The 7,155-nt window shown below is 51.1% G+C and overlaps 1 long non-coding RNA gene across 1 annotated transcript in view; it reads left to right on the top strand.

The window, feature by feature from the left end:
* The first annotated feature begins 3,164 nt into the window (after nucleotides 1-3,164).
* LOC125425153 overlaps nucleotides 3,165-7,155 on the top strand; it is a 13,736-nt gene continuing 9,745 nt past the window's right edge. Inside the window, exon 1 of the long non-coding RNA XR_007243321.1 lies at nucleotides 3,165-3,215. This is a non-coding gene — a long non-coding RNA (uncharacterized LOC125425153). The remainder of the gene's footprint in view (nucleotides 3,216-7,155) is intronic.

Below are 7,155 nucleotides of genomic sequence, written 5' to 3'. Positions count from 1 at the left end.
ATTAAATTTAACATTAACACAAGGATGGCACCTGCTATCAATTCCGTCTAACCCCAAGGGAGGGGGGAGCGGCAGGATCCACTTGATGTGGATATCTGATTGGTTGAGCAGGTTTTATTTGTTTGTTTGTTTGTTTGTTTGTTTATTATTTGGATTTGTAGACCACAAATCCCACACACGCCAGCTGGGTGACCTTGGGCTAGTCACAGCTTCTCAGAGCTTTCTCAGCCCCAATTTGTAGGGTGGTCTACAAATCCAAATAATAAACAAACAAACAAACAAACAAACAAACAAATAAAACCTGCTCAGCCAATCAGATATCCAAGGGGCTCTGGGCGGTGCCCAACAACGTCAGCATATATACAATGTATAACAAAGGATCACAATAGTGACCACATAAACAATTGTTACATTTACTAAAATCCATTAAAATCCATTAAAACAGCAGTCAAAACATTAACAACAGGTGTCCCATAACCCAATTCATTAAAAAGCCTCCCCAAAAAGAGGGAACGGTCGGACTCCTCCCTCGGAGGGTAACGGAGATGTAAACAAAGATAGAATATTAAAAATAAGTGAGTAGAGGGGCGCGGCCTACTCAGCGACTGGACACTACAAAGGCCCGGCGGAACAACTCAGTCTTGCAGGCCCCCCCGCGGAATTCCTCTGCTACCTTAGGGCCCGGACAGCTGGAGGAAGAGTGTTCCACCAGGCCGGGGCCAGGACCGTAAAGGCCCTGGCTCGAGTGGAGGCCAGCCGCATCATGGAGGGGCCGGGAACCGCTAGCAAATTGGCCTCTCGTTTAACCTCCACAGCACAAGGATCTGCACTGAGTGACTGAAGGGAAGCCGTGGCGGACATTTCGTGGCCGGCTCTGCCTCCTGCGGCAGCCATTTTGTGTCTGTCTTCATCACTCGGGGTCAGAATTCCCAAAGTGCCCCCAGACTGAAAAGGACCCCTGATCTGGTGCGGGGACTTGAGCATCTTTCCCTTTTGTCCTTTTCAGTAAGCATCCTCCCCATGTTGGCATCCACACCAATGGAGCAGAAGACGTTACATCAAAAATGTAGTCCAGATTGGTCTGTCAGAGAGTTTATCTTTTGTGTGAATTTGGGGACACAAGCCACGGGAATGTAACTTTTTTTTTTGTCGGGACTATTTTCTGAAAACATGCACAAATGCGACGTTGTGTGACTCTGACCGATCACGTTTTGATGTACATATCCTCCAGAATGAGTCCAAAGCTACTTTCGCAGAGGCAAACAGATTGTGGGAACGAAGAAGAAGAAGAAGAAGAAGAAGAAGAAGAAGAAGAAGAAGAAGAGGAGGAGGAGGAGGAGGAGGAGGAGGAGGAGGAGGAGGAGGTTTGGATTTATACCCCCCCTTCTCTCCTATAGGAGACTCAAAAGGGCTTACAATCTCCTTGCCCTTCCTCTCCCACAACGAACCCCCTGTGAGGTAGGTGGGGCTGAGAGAGCTCTGAGAAGCTGTGACTAGCCCAAGGTCACCCAGCTGGCGTGTGTGGGAGTGCACAGGCTAATCTGAATCCCCCAGAGAAGCCTCCACAGCTCAGGCGGCAGAGCTGGGAATCAAACTTGGTTCCTCCAGATTAGATACACGAGCTCTTAACCTCCCACGCCACTGCTGCTCCATGTATACAGCTGCGTTCTGCAGAGTTGGACCTCTTGTCCTGTGTTCTAGCTGGGACAAGATTTGAGTCTAGTAGCACCTTAAAGCAGTGGCGTAGCACCAAGGGGAAGGGGGGCGTGACGTGCCTGGCGCCTGCCAGTGCGGGGCGTGGTGGGGGCATGGGGCCCCCTCACTACGGCTTTGCCTTAAAGGCGAAAAAGATTTTTGGGGTACAGCTTTTGAGATACTTATGGAGGGAGCTTTGACTAATAGAAACTTACTAGCAATAAAACCTGTTGTACGAACAAATACAGTGGGCTCTAGAAAACCTTTGGTGGTTTACTGTGCCCACTGAGGAAACCAATCACTCCTGCTATTCCTCCCCACTTGGCCACGCCTCACCAGCTTCCTCTTCACCTTCCTCCTCTTCTCAGATACCTGCATCGGCATGAAAGGGTTAATGGTGTCTACTGAAGAGGGCGGCCCCTCCTGCACGGTGCAGTAGTTAAGATCAGGTGCACTCTAATCTGGAGAACCGGGTTTGATTCCCCGCTCTGCCACTTGAGCTGTAGAGGCTGATCTGGGGAACCAAATTAGCTTGTGCACTCCAACACACGCCAGCTGGGTGACCCTGGGCTAGTCACAGTTCTTCAGAACTTTTTCAGTCCCACCCACCTCACAGGGTGTTTGTTGTGGGGGGGAGGGGAAGGGCAAGGAGATTGTCAGCCCCTTTGAGTCTCCTTACCGGAGAGAAAGGGGGGATATAAATCCAAACTCTCCTCCTCCTCCTCCTCCTCCTCCTCCTCCTCCGGCTTTGGTTCTGCCTGTTCTGTTAATCCAGCTACGGATACAGGAGGGCAGAGGAAGAGGAGGAGGAGTTTGAATTTATACCCCCCTTTCTCTCCTGTAAGGAGACCCAAAGGGGCTTACAATTTCCTTTCTCTTCCCCACCCCCACCCCCAGCAACAAACACCCTGTGAGGTGGGTGGGGCTGAGAGGGCTCCGAAGAACCGTGACTGGCCCAAGGTCACCCAGACGGCATGTGTTCAGGTGCACAAGCTAATCTAGTTCATAGCTCAAGCCTCCACAGCTCAAGTGGCAGAGTGGGGAAATCAAACCCGCTTCTCCAGATTAGAGTGCACCTGCTCTTGACCACTACACACCACGCCGGCTACTGAAACGGAGCTAAGCACTGATCTCCATCCTGGGAAAAAGCAACCCATGGTGAAATCGACGTAGCAGCAGTACCATTTGGGAGATTCACAGGCCCAGAGGCAAGAGAACTCTGCTAGATGCGAGCCTTACGGGAAAACCAGGCCGAGAAAGAACATAAGAACATAAGAACTAGCCTGCTGGATCAGACCAGAGTCCATCTAGTCCAGCACTCTGCTACTCACAGTGGCCCACCAGGTGCCTTTGGGAGCTCACCTGCAGCAGGTGAATGCAATGGCCTTCTGCGGCTGCTGCTCCTGAGCACCTGGTCTGCTAAGGCATTTGCAATCTGAGATCAAAGAGGATCAAGATCGGTAGCCATAGATCCACTTCTCCTCCATCAATCTGTCCAAGCTCCTTTTAAAACTATCCAGGTGAGTGGCCATCACCACCTCCTGTGGCAGCATATTCCAAACACCAATCACACATTGCGTGAAGAAGTGTTTCCTTTTATTAGTCCTAATTCTTCCCCCCAGCATTTTCAATGAATGCCCCCTGGTTCTGGTATTGTGAGAAAGAGAGAAAAATTTCTCTCTGTCAACATTTTCTACCCCAGGCATAATTTTATAGACTTCAGTCATATCCCCCCTCAGACGTCTCCTCTCCAAACTAAAGAGTCCCAAAAGCTGCGGCCTCTCCTCATAAGGAAGGTGCTCCAGTCCCTCAATCATCCTCGTTGCCCTTCTCTGCACTTTTTCTATCTCTTCGATATCCTTTTTGAGATGTGGCGACCAGAACTGAACACAGGACTCCAAGTGCGGTCGCACCACGGCTTTATATAAGGGCATGACAATCCTTGCAGTTTTATTCTCAACTCCTTTCCTAATCATCCCCAGCATAGAGTTTGCCTCTAGGAGGAGAAGAGCTTTCCCCCCCCCCCCCCCTAAGACAGACCTGGGCATTATACGGCCCGCGGGCCACATCCGGCCCGCCGGATGACCCTGACTGGCCCCCCTGCCGTGTTGGGGAGCAAGGTGCCTTTGAAAGCCCCGCAGAAGCCGGTTGCCTTGGCTGCCGGCTTCTGCGGGGCTTTCAAAAGCGCCTCGCCCCCCTGCCTTTTGGCCCGGCCCTCCACAATATTTTCTGTTTCTTATGCGGCCCCATGGAAAAAATAATTGCTCACCCCTGCCCTAAGAGGATGGGCCAGTCCAAAAGCCACTCTTACGACATTCCTTCCAGCTGTCTCCTGATCCCCTTAAGCCCACCTCAGGGCCCTACCAGATGTCGGAGCGGCACAGCTCTTGTTGAGCCGCACTCAAACGGTGTCCAGCGGCAATAAAAGCCGTTCTCTACAACAGGGATCCCTGACCTTTTTGAGCCCGTGGGTCCGTTTAGAATTCTGAAAGGAGGTAGCGTACACCGCTACCCCAACACGACTGCTGGAGGAAACAAAGGGGACGTCTCCATTCTTACACCTCCTGGGAAGAAGAAGAAGAAGAAAAACCTAAAGGGGAAATGGAATCACACGCCCGACCTTTCCTTGGCAACGCACCTCTGCCTGGGGGCTTCTTTCGCACCATCTTTCCCGGTCTGTGGAAGTTCACAGGCCGCCAGAGAAGCTTCAAAGGGAGATAGCAGCGTGAGATTGCCGAACCTGAGTTCATTCACAAATTTGGAACGGTGGCTGAATAGGGGCACAGGCTTCTTCGCTGACCACAGAGGCCAATTTTTTGGCTCTTAAGGATTCCTTCTCTGCTCCAATCGAGCTGGTGATATTTTTCCTTATTCCCTTGCAACACTGCCTCCCACCTTCTGACTGACTCAGTGATTCCCAATCCTACTGGCATATGACGCAGGGAGCGCTGACCCTTGGAGGTTTACAGTCACCCAGTAATTTTGTTTGTCTCTGAGGTGCTGCTGGTCTTAAATCTAGTTGTTCTCCTTTTCTGTAGAAGGCAGTGGAGGATCCTCCAGACCACTAAAGGTGGCCAGCTTCAAGAGGCCCAGGTTACAGTGAGCCACGTGTGGAGCTCAGGGGAACTTTCTGGAAGCTCGTGCAGGGCCATTTTGACACAGCGTTGACGAAAACCTTCCTCTCTCTGAAGTGCGTTTGGAGCCGCCTTGCTGGAATGGTAGATTTGGCTCCATATCTATCTATCCATCTATTTTTTTTATTTTTATTTTTCAGATTTCTAGACCGCCCCATCCCCTAGGGGCTCTGGGCGGTGTACAACGCGATAACCATTGTATACAGATAAAAACAGTTAAAACCTTTAAGAACAGCAGTAGATAAAAGACTAAAAAAAAAATTAAATTAATTTGTAAGATGGCGTCCGACAATCTAATTTCACCCTCTTTCAGAGAGGGAAGGGCAGCAAATCCCGAGATGGCAAGGCACAGATGTAAAAGCCACAGGAGGGGGGGGGCACCATCAACGGCTGGTACCTCCAAAGGCCCGGCGGAACAGCTCCGTCTTACAGGCCCTGCGGAATTCTTTCAGGTCCCGCAGGGCCCGGACAGCTGGTGGTAGAGCGTTCCATCTATCCATCTATCCATCCATCCATCCATCCATCCATCCATCCATCCCTCCCTCCCTTCCTACCTACCTACCTACCTACCTACCTCCCTACCTACCTCCCTACCTATTTATTTATTAGACTTATTGGCCGCCTCCTCCCCGAAGGGCTTGAGGTGGCTCACACTACAGCTGTTCTAGCGAACAGCAAATCAACAGCATAAAACTTAAACCCTTAAAACCTATTCAGCAACTATAAACAACAGATATAGATTAAAACAGCAAAGGTTTTTAAAACAGAAGTTGTTTAAAACAGGCGCCCGATCTAAGGCCAAAAGAAAGGGAGGGAATAGACAGGGCCCGCGATGGAATCAATAGATCAGGCCCAACATATCTGATGTTCCTTCTGCAGCACCACAGAGCCTTTGGGGCAGTGGTGGCGAACCTATGGCGCTCCAGATATTCATGGACTACAATTCCCATCAGCCTCTGCCAGCATGACCAAGTGCTGAAGGGGATTGTAGTCCATTTGGCCAGGCTGGCAGGGGCCAATTGGCCATGCTGGCAGGGGCTGATGGGAATTGTAGTCCATGAACCTCTGGAGTGCCATAGGTTCGCCACCACTGCCTTGGGGTTTCCCGGCGGGGTTGCCAACTTCCCAGTGAGGCCTGGAAATGTTCCAGAATTACAAAAGAGATCAGCCACTCTGGAGAAAATGGACTCTGAGGAATTATACCTTGCTGAGGCCCCTCCCCAGGCCCCGCCCCCAAATCTCCACCAATTTCCCTACCTAAAGCTGGCAGTCCGACATCCTGCCTTTTCAAAGGGGTCATCCTTCTCTTTTTTTCCCCCATGGTTCAATGGGAAAAAATGTAAGTATCATCAATACATTTTCAATTAAAACAAAAAGCTGTCGTCCTCGAGGGTCAGTTCACAGGAAACCCGGCCTGCATGCCTCCATCCTGGAGTTAGTGCGCATTTGGCTCAAGCTTCCTGTTGAACGGGCCCGGATTCGAGTCACGTTCTCGCCTGCTGATCGAGCCCGGATTCGAGGAATGTTCTCACCACAAGCCAGACCCCCGTGGCACCGGCTGGAAGCTGGCTGGAGCCATCCAGGAGGCCTTGCCAGCCCCGCCCCCCGCCGATGTTCCCAATGGGGGGGAGGCAGCCAAGTCCCTGCAGCGCACCAGTGGCCCTTCACTGCGCCACCCCAGGTGGTCACTTGTTCGGAGCCCTCTGGAGTCCCCCGTGCCTGCAGTTACACCACATGGCCAGGAGGAGGAGTCAGGAGATGCAGCTGAAGGAGCTGGAGGGGAGATGCTTTCCAAGGCTGGTGGAAAGAGGGGGGGCTGATCTTAAAACATGGGGGGTGGGACGAGACCCTGAATGCTGCAAAGTCAGGGAGCAAATTATCACACACACACACACACACACACACCGTCCATGAGGGAGAGCTGTCAACTCCCACTTGGAAAATTCCTGCAGACAGACAGACAGACAGACAGACAATATACTGAGATAGACAGGCAGATAGATAGACAGACAATATACTGAGACAGACAGACTATTTATTTATTTATGTATTTATTTATTATGCTTTTATACTACCCTCCCCCCAAAGGGCTCAGGGCGGTGTACGGCAATTCCAATAATTCCAATAAAATCAGCAGAACCAGTTTAAAATTCTCATTATAACAACTTATACAAACACCCGAGGCGACTTATACCCTTCCATCCCCCTCCCCACCCACAGGAGGCCTACGTGGTACGAGGGTCCGATGGCTAACCCAGCTGGCCAAAGGCCTGGTGGAGACAGACAGACAGACAGACAGACAGACAGACAGACAGACAGACAGACA

Source organism: Sphaerodactylus townsendi, unplaced genomic scaffold (genome assembly GCF_021028975.2).
Source record: "Sphaerodactylus townsendi isolate TG3544 unplaced genomic scaffold, MPM_Stown_v2.3 scaffold_19, whole genome shotgun sequence".
NCBI lineage: Eukaryota > Metazoa > Chordata > Lepidosauria > Squamata > Sphaerodactylidae > Sphaerodactylus > Sphaerodactylus townsendi.
This window is presented reverse-complemented; position numbering and strand designations above follow the sequence as displayed.